A 13,924-nucleotide genomic window follows, 5' to 3' on the forward strand; every position below is an offset into this window, starting at 1 on the left:
GCATTAGCAACAACTGAGTGGTTCCAGTTCTTAGCCTCTCAGCCTTTGCTTCAGTACGGCTTCTCTCTACACCCCCAGTGAATCGTTTCGCTCCTGTGTCCCCCTGAAACGTGGGTGGAAAATTAGCTGAATGTGTTCAGAGAATCAAGTGACTCAAAATCATCGCCTTCCTTATGACCTTACGGTCAAACCCAGATGTCACAAAGCAATAAGTGATCTGCAGTGGTCACTGGGGTCTGGGTGAAGAGGTCCCAACCACTAATGGAGGTCAGTTCCTAAACCATTTCTTTGTGAATGTCGGTTACAGGATTTGATTCTCTCTCTTGGAGCCCAGCTAAAACAAGGGGCAGTTTAGTTTATAATTTTTACAATTGTAATTTTTAATTGTGACTTGCAATGGATTAAAAAAAATCCCTTTTTGGTTTCAACTTCATATATATATATTTTTTTTTTTCCCTTGTTGCATAAGTTCTTGGCCAGTTGCAGTTCAATAGTCATTCATGTCACAGAGTCTGGAGGGGGAATGATATATTTTATGTAGCCAACAGCCTTGTAGGTTGAAGAGAGAAGTATTCTCTTCTGGAAGTAAAAATTCGATCATAAGAATGTAATCTGTTTGCAGAAAGAACTTATGTTCAATGGGTAGGTGTTTTCGTGCTTCAAATTAATATTTGTCCTTTAAAACGGCAGATGTTTAGCTGATATGTGGGCAGTCAACAAGAGTAGGCATACCGTCCATGTTCCAAGTGAAGTGCTGAGAGACAAGGGTGGCTGTCACGGCCAAGGCAATCCCCACCGCCTCCGCCCACCCCTTCCACTCTGTGGGGATGATTTCTTGGCACATCACATACATACTGTTGGGCCTCACTTCTCAAAAGCATCGAAGCTACATTTTCTTAGCACAATAGAGACTCCCTGCTCAAAGCGAGGTCCTCAGACTGGCCGCCGCATCACCCAGGAGCTGGTTAGAAATAAGAATCCCAGGCCCCAGTCTACACCGGCTCTGAACCTGCATTTTAATAAGACCTCAGATGATTCCTATGTACACTCAGGTCTGAGAAGCACTGACCCAAGCACTCTGACCTCTGCTCTCTTTCTGGTGGCTCTTACCACATATTTCCCTTATTTATTTCTGTATTATACTTTCTATTTTGCATACTTTATCTGAGGGCAAGCATTGTCTTAGGTTTTTAGACCTTTTTAGCTGGTAGGTGAAGTTCCTGAACATAGTGGTGCTTAATCAACTCCTAAATTTAATTTAGATACTTAGATTATGACCACAGGGAGAGTAGGCAAGCCAGAAAGAGAAGAGAGGGGGGAGCATGGAGCTGTGGCTTTGTGCATACTTAACTGTTCCCCTTTCCAGCTTGGGAGTCTTGGACAAATTATTGAACTCCTCTAAGCCTCAGTTCCCTTAACTGTAAAATGCAGCTCATAACAACTACCTCATAGGTTTGTTTTAGGGATCAAATGAGATCAAACATATAAAGCAATTAGCATTGTGCTAATTAGTTCCTAGTGAGTTCTCAATACCTGGTAGCTACTATTATATTAATTATCATTTAAGCCAGTCAATTCCATACATTTCAGAATCCCAAAATGACTCCCCACCACCAAGACTTTTTAAGTTAACCTTACAGTTCTCGAATAGGGTTCATTTTGCGCTCCAGAGGCTCTGCGGCAGTATCTGGAGACATTAGATTCCCATGAAGGGCAGAAGGCCAGGACGGCGGCCAGGGATATTCTGTAGGATATCCTACACAAGGCAGCCCTCCCAAATGAAGTGTGATAGGGCCCCAAATGTCAATAGCACCAGTGCTGAGAAACCCTCTCTTACCCACACAGGGACTGAGGTAATCAAATTAGCCATTTTTCTTAAGGATTTGCGTACCTCAGTACATTTATTCTCTCAACCAATTACTGTCAGTCCCCCTTGTCAGAATTCCTTGACGAGGAACCCAGTCCTTTCCTTTGGAACCAAACCACATTCTGGAAAACCCGATGCAGGTCTGATCAACCTATCAAAGGTCAGAAAACAATAACAATTACACCGCACATTCCGTTCTTTAATATCAAAGGGAGCTAAGTTCTTTGAAATGTAAAACATCCTAAGTGAAAGAATAGTGCCTGTGATTTCCCTGGGAGCACAAGGTCATTGTAGAAATAACACTGCTTTCCCTATTAATTTGACTCCATTTCGGGACATGCAGGAGGCCACAGTCGTTGGGGAGAGGAAAGAGGCCAAAGAAGGCTGGACTCTTGCTGCCCGTGACTGAGGTCAGGCAATGTGGTTGTGGCCCCACAGTTCAAATGAGAGGCTGGAAACAGAACAAAGAAACTGTTCCCACAGTCGATAGAAGGATCAAGCATGAAACTCCTCTCTCTCGGTTCCTGAAAAATCAGAGATGCTGCAAGAGAAAATATTAATTTCCCAGGTACTACTTCAAAAATAAGGGCGAGGAGGGGAGCGTGAGGCTTTATTCCTACCGTGAACAGATTAAGCAGACACCAATTTACACCTCATTGTTAAGAGTAACTTTTTTTCCCCACAAGTGAGACCACATTTACATCTTTCGTAATTAAGTGAAAGGGATTTTTTTCTAAATGACATTTCTCCCACCACAGATCAGGAAGTAAATATTTTACGTCAGGTGGGATCAAATGCTGGAATATAGACATGAGAACCACCCAATGAATGAATGAATGAATGAATAAATAAATAAATAAATAAATAAATGAATGATACTGAGTCCCAGCACTACTGTCAGCTTCCTCATCCTCCAGGGCTGTGGGATCACTCTGCCTGTTGGTGTTTTGGTTTTGGAAAAGGCCATGAATGACTAACTGAAGCAGTTACAGAGACAGTGGGTGGGGGTGGGGCACTGGCTATCCAAAGGGCTGGATTTGCCAGCCTCTCTGAAAGCGGGAGCTGTGGTAGCGAGCTAGTGAGCGCTCCCAGACATTCGGGGGCACCATCCATCAGCAGGAACGCGAAGCTGCTATAGCATCCAACCATACATCTCCTGCATACTTTGCTTTTTGGCAATTTTCATTTTTAGGAAAATTGAACATAGAGAGCTGTATATTAAGAGCTCTAAGAGACCGACATCCTTTATTCCCTGCACAAGAGAATCTAGTTGGGCAAGGAGGAATTTTTCCCCCCTAACAATAGTGTTTGTATGGCTGCTATAAACAATACAATTACTGAGCCAGATAATAAATAATTGCAGAGCAACAGGGAAAATGAGGTGTGGGCAAGGAGGAAAATGGATGGTTTCGGATGAGATTTGCACAAAGATTGAGTCAGTGAGGTGAAGTGAAGTCATCCCGGGTCATGTCTGCCCTGCACTAACTAAGGTAAATTATTGGCCGCACACCTGTGCTGCAAGCTGGAGGCCACGCTGGCAGCCCAGGCTGAGCCTTTGTAAGATGGACTTTTATGCAAAGTCAAGGATTTAAAGGGAAGCCTGTGACTGGTGCTTGGGCCACTTTGGGATCAGTCAGATTAGGTGCTGGCTTCTTAAGAAAACGGTGGCAAGTCTTTTAATATACGTGTTTACAGGGCATCGATGCCAGTGCCCCCCATCACCAGGCACGTGCCCGGGTCCATAACAGTGTTCCGCGGGGGGCATTCTCTACCCTGACACCGATATGAAAAGACAAAGCCTCAGATGTGTTTCTCTTTAGTTTCAGGCTTTTCCTGAGAAAGGTACAAGCACGACACAAACTTTGGCTTCCAAAAAAAGACCAGATTTACCCTTCGGATGCATCTTTCCCCTTGTACCACTTGCTTTTTTGATTCAAGCAGGCTGGGAGAGTCTGTTTTCCTTCCCTTGGGTTCCTCCTGAGCCTTTCCTGGGTGGCTATTCTGATGCAGAGTCACCTCTCTTTGCTTTTCATTGAAGGTCTCAGGTACCTGCTGAAGAAACTCCCGGATAAAATACTTCCCAAAGAACCTTCTTGACCTTCTCTTTCCCTTGACCACAGGCTACTTCTGTGCTCTGTCAAGTGATGTTCCATAAATCTTTGCAAATTGCATCAGCTGTGTTCACTTAAGGATTCTACCCACTCTCAGTATCATCATTAAACATAGAAACCGGGACGCCTGGGTGGCTCGGTTAAGCAGCTGCCTTTGGCTCAGGTCATGATCCCAGCATCCTGGGATCGAGTCCCACATCGGGCTCCTTGCTTGGCAGGGAGCCTGCTTCTCCCTCTGCCTCTCCCTGCCATTCTGTCTGCCTGTGCTCGCTCTCTCTCCCTCTCTCTCTTTGATAAATAAATAAAATCTAAAAAAAAAAAAAAAAAAACCACAAAACATAGAAACCAATCTGTAGCTCTGGGCACCTTAACCTGGCAGGATTATTTTATAATTGAGCGAATACTTATTGATCTATCCCATGGACCAGGCATGGTCCTAGGTGGTACAAATCCAACAGTGAACCAAAGAGACAACTCCTTGGCCTCTTGGAGCTTATATTCCAAGGGTCAGATGACAACCAAAATAAGCAAACTCTATAGTGATTTGTTAGTGTTAAGTGGATAAAAGAAAGAACGGTAAGGGGAAGGGGGAAGGAGGATCTTGGGGGAATGGAGTGATGTGGTTTGTGGTTTTAAATAGGATGATCAGATTAGGCATCACTAAAAAAAATGATGTTGTGGGAAACAGTCAAGTTAGGTGAGAGAGTAATCCATGTTCACAAGGAGGAACATTCTAGGCAGAGGCGTGCCATAGCTGGTGGGAAGAGAATGAGGGAGAAATTAGTAGGATTTGAGATCTTGTAAACTGTGGGCAGGACAAAGCATGTCAAATCTTTCCAACACTGGAAAAGACTCACTTTCACTCTGGGTGAGAGAAGGAGATCCTAGAGGGTTTTGAGCAGAGGAATTAAGTAATCTATCTGACTTACAGTACAAAAAGAATCACTCTGACTGTAGAACTGAGAATAATCAGTAAAAGGCCATTATGTAATTTGTTATCTGTTACTACTAGATAACAAATTATACCAAAGCTTGGTGGCTTGAAACAAGAGTATTCCCTCTCCAATTCTGGAGTTGGACAGCTCTTTGGCCAGACTTGCCTGACTTCACTCACATGGTTACATCCCCCTGCTCATTCATGTGGGGGCTGGACTTGAGGAAATGCTTGGGTCTCTCTCTCTCCGCATGGTCTTTCTTCCTCTAGGAGGCCAGACAAGGCTTTCTTTTATGGAGGTGGCATCCTTCCAACAAGACAAGCCCCAATTCACAAGTGCGTATCATGCCTTTACTTGTATGGCATTTGCTTCTGTCCCATTGGCCAAATCCAGTCTCAAGGGCACTACCAGAGTCAGTGTGGGAACGCTACAGAAAGCTACAGACACATAAAAGGTAGTGTAGTTGATCAGCCCCGGAGGCCAAAAATGGAAATCACAGAGATCTGGGAAGCTCTACAACAATCCAGGAAAGAAATTGCCATGGAGAGCGCCAGAGGGATAACATTGGAGGTTTTCAGATTCTGATTCTGGTGACCAGATTTTTATTCTCCCTAAGTCACTAGGATAAGGCTATTAGGTTCCAGGGATTGGTGATATTCTTATTATGCATGAGATGATATCACAATAAGGTAAATAAGGTCAGGGATAGGGTTTTTTTTATTGCTAATAATTATCCAATGAGTTTACTGAACAATTTTAAACTTTGTAATTCACTTAGTGCTATGACTGTACACAGTGCCCTGTCAATATCGTCATCAACTCATATTTATTGAGCATTGTCCGAGGGCATGGTATTGCGCTCGCAGTCACAGAGGTGAACTGCATTAATTCTTCCAGGACACGCGGGAGCAGTGAGGGGTTTGTGGCCTCAGTCTACTAGTTGGCACCCCAGCAGCCTCCAGAAAAGCATTCCGCTTCCAGATTACGATTCCTTATCCCCTTGGACTCAATTTAGCTTTAGCAGAATCTGGCTGCATAAGGAAAATATGCAGAATCCTCTGTCTTTATGAATATGCTAATTTTTTAATGAGTCTTATTATCAGCAACTGGGAGATACTAGTCCCATTTAGTGGATGGAGAAGTGGAGGCAGAGAGTGGTTAAATGATTTGGCCAAGGTCACGTACTGAGATGGTGGCAGGTCTGGGATTGAAATACGTACTTTTTCATTGCATAACACTGCCTCTCAGTGGTGCATGTTACTACCGTTTCTCTCTCACACTAATACACAGTCATGAAAACTCCACCTAAAAAGATTTAACTGTCATCTGTGTCCTTCCAGGGAGTATATGACACACTATTCTTTGACATCTGCATAGCCTAATCACTGGAAAAGTGGTTTGTTTGTTTGTGTTGGTTTTTTTTAAGCCCCTTATTATAGGGGATTTGTCAGCTGTTAAAATCAACACTTTTTTGTGTTAGTTAAATTCTCATCAGAAAGATGCTGTTGCTTTCAGAGTGCATCTAGAGCTTTAGGAACCAGCACATAAAATAAATTATTTAATTGAGATTCCCTACTTTCATTTTATTCTGGAAATGGTTATTCAATGGCAATTGTCTTTTTGATCGATCATTCTTTCGGAGGGTTCTACCTTTTTTTTTTTTTCTACGAAAGAGTTAAATATGGAGCTAAGAAAGGCCGTGAGTGGATGGGGGCAGTTTTAATGCAGAATTTTCTTGTAAATCTCGGAAGTAGCACCATTAGATGTCACGCACTCCAAGATGCACTTGAGTATACACCCTCCAGAATGTCTGTTTGTTGTAATTCCATCGCATTACATATTTTAGTGCATATCTCTTCCTCGCAGCTTCCAGAGGTTTTCAGATATTCAGCATCAGAAATTGCACTGTTTTATCCTGGATTTTACAAACAGCAACCAGATTATTGTAAAACAGAACTATCTGATAAGTAAGGTAGTGAATTGCTTTTGTGATTGTCATGGGTAAGAGTATTGGAGAAACTGGCAAACAGTGCAGTACACTGGTTACTGTAAAAATCAAGCCTGTAACAGGGAACATGTTTTTCTGATGAATACGTTCAAGGCTGTGATCATTGTGCAACTTCTGGTTGGATGCCTTCAAATGTTCCGTATTGAAAAACATCAGTAACAAGAACCAAATAGTCCACCAAAGCCTATATTCAACTCAACGGAGAGGAACGCGAATTCTTACTTAGAGTTTCATTGAGGCCAACTCTATTCAGTCCACCATGGGAAGCAGAGATTTGAGGTTCCCTCTTGACTTGCTTTCCATTTTTGCTTTATGATTAGGTGGCTGCTACTTTGGTTTTCATTTAAGCGGGGTGTGGCGTTCAGATCACTACACAAGACAGAAATGGAACACAGATGAGATGATTTCTGTTCAGCAGACAAAAACCAAAATGCCAGAACAATGGTAATTAATGTAAGCAATTTTATAAGCAAAATAATTTGTTTTAATTGGCTAAATAAGATCTGATATAATTATAATATTCGATAAACTGATTTCAGAAAACTATATCACCATCCTTTAATCATATTATATACTCACTGCAATTTTGAAAACAGACATGAAGATGAACCTGAATTATCTCTTCTTTACAAGTTAGAAGGATACATTAAGGGCTTTTTTGAAACGTTAGGGATTATGCCTTTTTTTTTTGGAGGTTTTTTTTTTCCTTTTGAAAAACAGTAATTTATGGGCAATTCCAGTATCTTGAGTCTCTACCAACCACAGATAAAAGCACTATGAGGGTGAAAAATCTTCCCTAAGGAAGTTCCATTTGTCCAAGGAGTAAGGCTTATGAGGGTGAAGGGTCTTCCCCAGTGTTCTTTCCCATCATAACCCCCTAAGGAAGAACAAACTTCCCAGAATAGATAAGTGTATAATTGGGGTTGGAATGACCTGACAGGTGAGACCCAATGGCATTGAGAAACCTTCTGTCTAAGGATTAGTTGTTGGTGGGTCAAACACAAGCTGACTTCAAACTAATGTGTAAATGATTGAGGAAAAATGATATCCTTCGAGGGGACAGTTGCTAATTCTTCCTACTGTAAGGATCTCAGTTCGTTGGAATTAGTTAATTTGACACTAATTTAAACACTGGTTGACTCTGAACATTTGCTCAAGTAAATAATGAATAGCCCTCGTACTATCTAAGGAGTGAAAAAGCTACAGAAAATTTCTATGCATCTTTGCCACTAGTCTAGCGGTATTCTAACAACAGTTTTCTAAAAGCCAGAGACTGTGTTATAAGCCCTTTCACATAATTTCTGAATGTTAGAATTTTATACCTATCAATATGTTCAGTGCAAACACCAAATAAACACACACACACACACACACACGCATACCCTATGTACAAGATTGTAGCCAAAGAAATAGCAATATGTGTTATATTTCTTCTTAAAAAGTAAAGACGTTTCCTACAACCTTCAGGAAACTTAAAATTGATGTGAGGAAATAAGAGTGACCTGCAGATATTAGAAGAATAACAGTTCACCAACAGTATGAGATATCCAAAGGCAGGACGAGATTAATTTGGAAAATTATATGTAATAAAATGTTCCAGGCAATGGGTTCTTTGAAATTCAAGAAAAGAGCATTTACCATGAACTAATGCAATTTAGAAAGGATTCTTCGAGGATGAGGAATTTTTATATTGAAGAAAGGGCAGCATACATTTAACAAAACAAATTTCATAAGAAATAACAGATGGACATAACAAAATATAAAATATATGTGGATGTATATAAACCAGTTGTGTAGGATTTTTTTTTAAGTCACTGGAAATAGGTGGATGTAGGCAAAATTGAAGGATGACTATTCACTCATTCATAATCAAATATATATCTATTGAGCACCCACTATATGCTAGACACTGCTCTGGATACTAGGAATATAGCAGTGAACAACAACATATCTGACTTCATAAAGTTTATGTGAATATCAAAAGACTGGTACAAGACAATGAGAATTTGATAGTATTGATTATCCCATTTGGGGCACACAGGGCAATTCTCTTCTTAGTTCTCTTGCTTTTCACTTGTGCACAGACAGGCAGAGACCAAAAATATGTATGTGTGCACATATGTGTATTTGTGTGTATATACATGAATTCATGTGTATATCTTTTATATATAAATATATGTGTATATATTTATATTAATAAACACATTCAACTTGTTAAATATTCAATGACATTGTTTATCACCATGTACGTCAAAAAACATATTGGTTGGCTGAGTATTTTATATTATTTCAGGTGCTTTAGCATTGTGTAGAGTTAGCTAGAAGGAAAATAAATGAGAATATAATTATTGCATTTATTTAAAAAGAAAGAATTAAAGGTGACTGAACAGCGTGGTTATGTGAGTGGTTATTTCTGCTTTTCTGTGTAACCTTAAATAGATGACTTTCAGCTAATAATCCATACTTTTCCATGCATGGAATGGGTGGCCTGAGGGGCCTATCTTCAGACTATAAATGTCAAGGATGAGGAATCAAATTGATGAGTATTACTTTCTTATAGATTTCGTGTGTGTGTGTGTGTGTGTGTGTGTGTGTGTGTGGAAAACGTTCATTTCTATCTGCATGCCTCATTCATATGTAATGTTTACCTTTATATTATTTTGTATAATTATGAATTTTTTCATAGAAAGGATGATGATACCATTTCCTCAAACAACAGAGTCACTGAATGTAAAGTTTTTGTTTTTTTTTTTTTTAACAGATCACAAGTAGGCAGAGAGGCAGGCAGAGAGAGACAGGAGGAGGAGGCAGGCTCCCTGCTAAGCAGAGAGCCCGATGTGGAACTCGATCCCAGGACCCTGAGATCATGACCTGAACCGAAGGCAGAGGCTTTAACCACTGAGCCACCCAGGCGCCCCCAGAGTCACTGAATTTAAATATGGTTAAAAACTTTAATCCCCATGAGCACAGATGATCAAGCAGTCAACAAACATTTACCGCGTAGGCAAGCTACTTTGTTTAAAGACTTATGGGAGATACTAAAGATCCGGAGATGCTTTAAACATGAATATTGCTTTCTTTTAGTCTGTAATGTAATTGGAAAAATAGGGCATAAACCTGAAAACCCAGGTAATAAACCAGATACAATATAGGCTAAGTTGTAAATGATCCTGTGGATAAAAGTAGCTAGGAGGTTGAAAGACTAGGGTTTATATCCTGGCTCTGCCATTTGTTCCTTGTGTGACATTGGCTAAATTAATTCTGCTAAACCTCAATTTCTTCTTCCCCAAAATGGTTCTAATAGCAGCCATTTGGTGTGTTGTCATGACATTTAGAAATTAGAGGCAATGAATAAATCTTGGTCGTTTAATAAGCATTTATGTTATTCCTAAATATTCTTTTTTATTATTACAAAATATTCTTTATTGTGTAGGTGCTGGCTGTATACTAGCTATTATGCTAATTGCTTTACATTTATAGCTAATTAAGTTAAGTCATCCCAGTATTTTTCAGATGAGAAGAGTGATAGCGAACAAGGGAAGGGATCTCATCGATGTCCCACAACTAGGAAGCAAAATTTCAGGGTCAGGAGTTAGCCTTAGGAACAACTCTAAAGCAGAGCTTCTACTTACCCATACCATCTTTCCTGGAGCATTCGAGTAGCTACTTTGATTAAAGCAATTTCACCACTGTGAACTTCAGTAGGCCAAGAAAGTCTTTGGGGCTGACACGTAATTTGTCCTGAGCGTGGGTAAAGAGATGGATAAAGAGTTAAATGTGTTCTGATGAAGGAGAAGGGACGATTCTAAAAAGAGCAAGGAATGCGCCTGAGACTCTGGGATGGCCGGTGCGATCCAGCTAGAGGAGCCCCCAGCTTCCCGGGGAGGACGTGGAGGGGTTGGTGTCAAATGCAGAAGTTATTGAATATGGGGGGAAAACAGTCTGCACTTTGTTCTCTAAAGAATTGTGAACCTTGGGTGTTTTTTTTTTCTTGTAAATACTAATATTCATTTAGAATGAGAGAAGTCACAAATTACAAATCCGAAAAGGCCCATAATTACAAATATTACAATGGCCAGGAAAGTAACACAATCGTTATATTATCAGCCTGCTCCCCCTCTATGGTTGTTTCCCTACAGTTTTTGCTGCATGCTCTTTGTTTCTTCAGATGGTAATGGCTTTCCCTATCATTTTTTTAACCTTTGATGGGTTTTAAGCTGATACCTAAGATAATGAAATAAAACAGACTTTCAATTGCCCAATCAATAACTATTGGGAATGGATGTCAGTCAGAGTGGCATTTTAAGAAGGTTATTCTGGCTTGCAAAGGATAAATTGAAGAAGAAAAGAAAACCTCTCAAAATGGTCATTTTCAATAGCCGTGTCATGACAGTTGGAGAAGTGTCACGACTAACAAAGTACTAATAGTAAAGTATTGGTTTGCTGAAGATGAGCTGTTTTATCCATTAGAGCAGATTCAAGGTCATTCCTAGAATAACGTCGCCCTCCTTCACTTAAATTCCAAGTGCTTTCTTGCAAGAGGGAAAGGCTCAGGTGTCACAATTTAGTTTGGTCTTTGGCAGGACCCTAGGAGTGTCCCCAGAGGAGAGTGAGTGCTGCGTTTCATCAGCCTCCATGTGTCTCAGGATAGGAAAGCCTGGGGAAGTGCTGCATTAAAAGGTGATTGCTACAGTCCAGGCCAAAGTGCCCAGACTGAAAATATCCTACAAGTCTAGAAAGGAAATAATAACTTTAAGAGATGGGTTGGGTGGGTGGTATTTGATAGTTACTGATAATTGAATGATGAGAAAGAATGGAAAGAAAGCTCTCTGGGTGACTGTAAGACTTACGCTCCTCACACAAGTGAGGAAATGGAAGAACTACCGCTTGCTTTGAGAAGCGGGGTCATGAGTTTCCTTGTCCAACTTGTTGAGGGTTAAGGGTATTATCCAAGCAGGAGGACCCAGAAAACAGTTTGAATAACTAGAATTTACAAGGAAGGTCAAGTGGGAGGAAGTCTTTGTGAGTCGGCTATTGTCTATCTTAGCTATTAAAAAAAAAAATCTCTTGGGAGGATTTCGTAATAGGGGGTAATATTTATGAAGTGCTCACTGTGTGCTAGGAACAGAACTCACAACAGCACATGCGTTATTTTTTCCTAATGACAGCCCTGTGAGGCAGGTGTCATCACGACACCCACTTGAAGATAAAAGAGCCACAGAAAAGCAAAATAACTTGGTCAAGGTCACACAGCAAGGTGGTGGTAGAGCTGGGATTCAATCCCAGGCAGCCTGGTTCCCAAAACAGCCCTCAACCACCGTATACTCCACAATATAAACACTGAACATAAAGCTGTCCCACAGAGAAATGTCTTGTAAAAAGTCACATTCCATTAAGAAATGTTACATGATTGGGGCCACCTTTGGCGCCCTGCATAGCCCCCTTCACAGAAGAGATCTTAAGAATAAATCATGTATATCAAACTACAAGTGATGTCCACTCAGGGTACCTACCTTCTCACTAGGAAGCAGTAAAAATAAGCAACAACACTGACAGCCATTTATAGCTTTTTTAAAAAATCTTTTTATCACCTTGATTTGTTTTTATGTTTCCTCGACTAATGTCTCGCTGATCCTGGTCAATAAGCCCCAGGCCCCTCCCTGCTTTTTTTGCCCTGAAACAGTTGTATTCTTGTAAGAGAGTCTTTATTTTTATTGGCAGAAAATTCTCAGTCTACTTACTCCCTTGTATAAAGTTAATTTTAACTATAGAAACTGTATCAATAATGTCATTTAAAGGAGGCTGCTTCCAATACACTCTGTGAAATGTCTGCAGAGAATTTTGGATTTATCAGGGCACACTTCCCTCGCTACTCGCTGGCCCTGCAGCTTCCTTTCTCTTCTACATCTGAGCATTCTCTGTTCTCTGGCCAGCTGCCTTCTGTTCATACCCTGTGTGTTCTCCATTCTCTGCTCTGCCTTAATGATAAGGAGGGCTTCCTCTTGATCACACTGCAAGGAGGCAGGGTGGGGGACTGTTAACTTCTTTATTTGGGTCCAAGCTGAAAACATATCCTCCAATTGGCAAAGCCACAAAAATTATAACACTTCGAGTTTAATATGAGCAAGCAGTCCCTCTTGGGATAGAACGCTGTGACCAGGGCAGAGAAGGTCTTTTTCCTGGACTGGTTGGTTCTCGCTCTGTATCTGGCGACTGACACGGGATCTCCACAATGCGAGAAGCCTAGGGTCCATGGATATACTGGTGGGATGTGCAATGGTTGAAGCGAAATGACTGAGTTTTTACTTTTATTTTTTCCAGAAGAATAACTGCTGTAAGTAGGACACATGGGACTTATTTTCCATTATTCGAATTGCTTAATTTCAAAAATATGGTCAGTCGAAAGCTTGGGTGTCTCCTCTTCCTGCTGGATTACTACCACGTTAGTTCAGGTTACCATGGAAAGCAAGCAATTATTTTCACCAATAACTTAACTTATACCAAACACTTGACCTTGGAATCGGTAATTTACATCCTTAGAAGAGAGGTCACTTAGGGAATTTAACTGTGTAATCCTAGCCCCCATGTGGCAGAAGATGAGTAGAAATGGAACAAAGCTGGTAAAACACCATTTGAAACAATTTGATTTAGGAAATCATTTTTCGACTTTATTTTTAAAATGGAACCTACTTTAAAATGGTACAGGAAGGCAGAAGGATGCAGTAAAAGTCTATGGAAATAGTGACTCAAAAACTCTGTTCCAGGACTCAAGAAGGCAAGCCTGTTGTCACATTTGGAGGGAAACCAGAAAGAATTTAGGTTTTCACTTTCCTAATAGCCTCTTTTCCCCCACCTTTTCCTTCAAACATCTTGTCCTCCCTTTTATTTTGCCCTTATTAATAAAAACTAATAGAGAGAAACCGCCTTTCAAACTTTAACCAGGAAACAGAGGTTTTGCAAGTACTAATATTTTGGTGTGGGCTTCTTCTCTTAAAGACAATTA

The 13,924-nt window shown here is 40.6% G+C and overlaps 1 protein-coding gene across 9 annotated transcripts in view; it reads left to right on the forward strand.

Moving 5' to 3' along the window:
* Positions 1-13,924, forward strand: part of TENM2 (teneurin transmembrane protein 2) — a 1,216,596-nt gene that overhangs the window by 544,752 nt on the left and 657,920 nt on the right. The gene's annotated exons all lie outside the window — the stretch shown is intronic.

This window comes from Lontra canadensis, unplaced genomic scaffold, assembly GCF_010015895.1.
Source record: "Lontra canadensis isolate GAN:19392208 unplaced genomic scaffold, GSC_riverotter_1.0 scaffold5, whole genome shotgun sequence".
NCBI lineage: Eukaryota > Metazoa > Chordata > Mammalia > Carnivora > Mustelidae > Lontra > Lontra canadensis.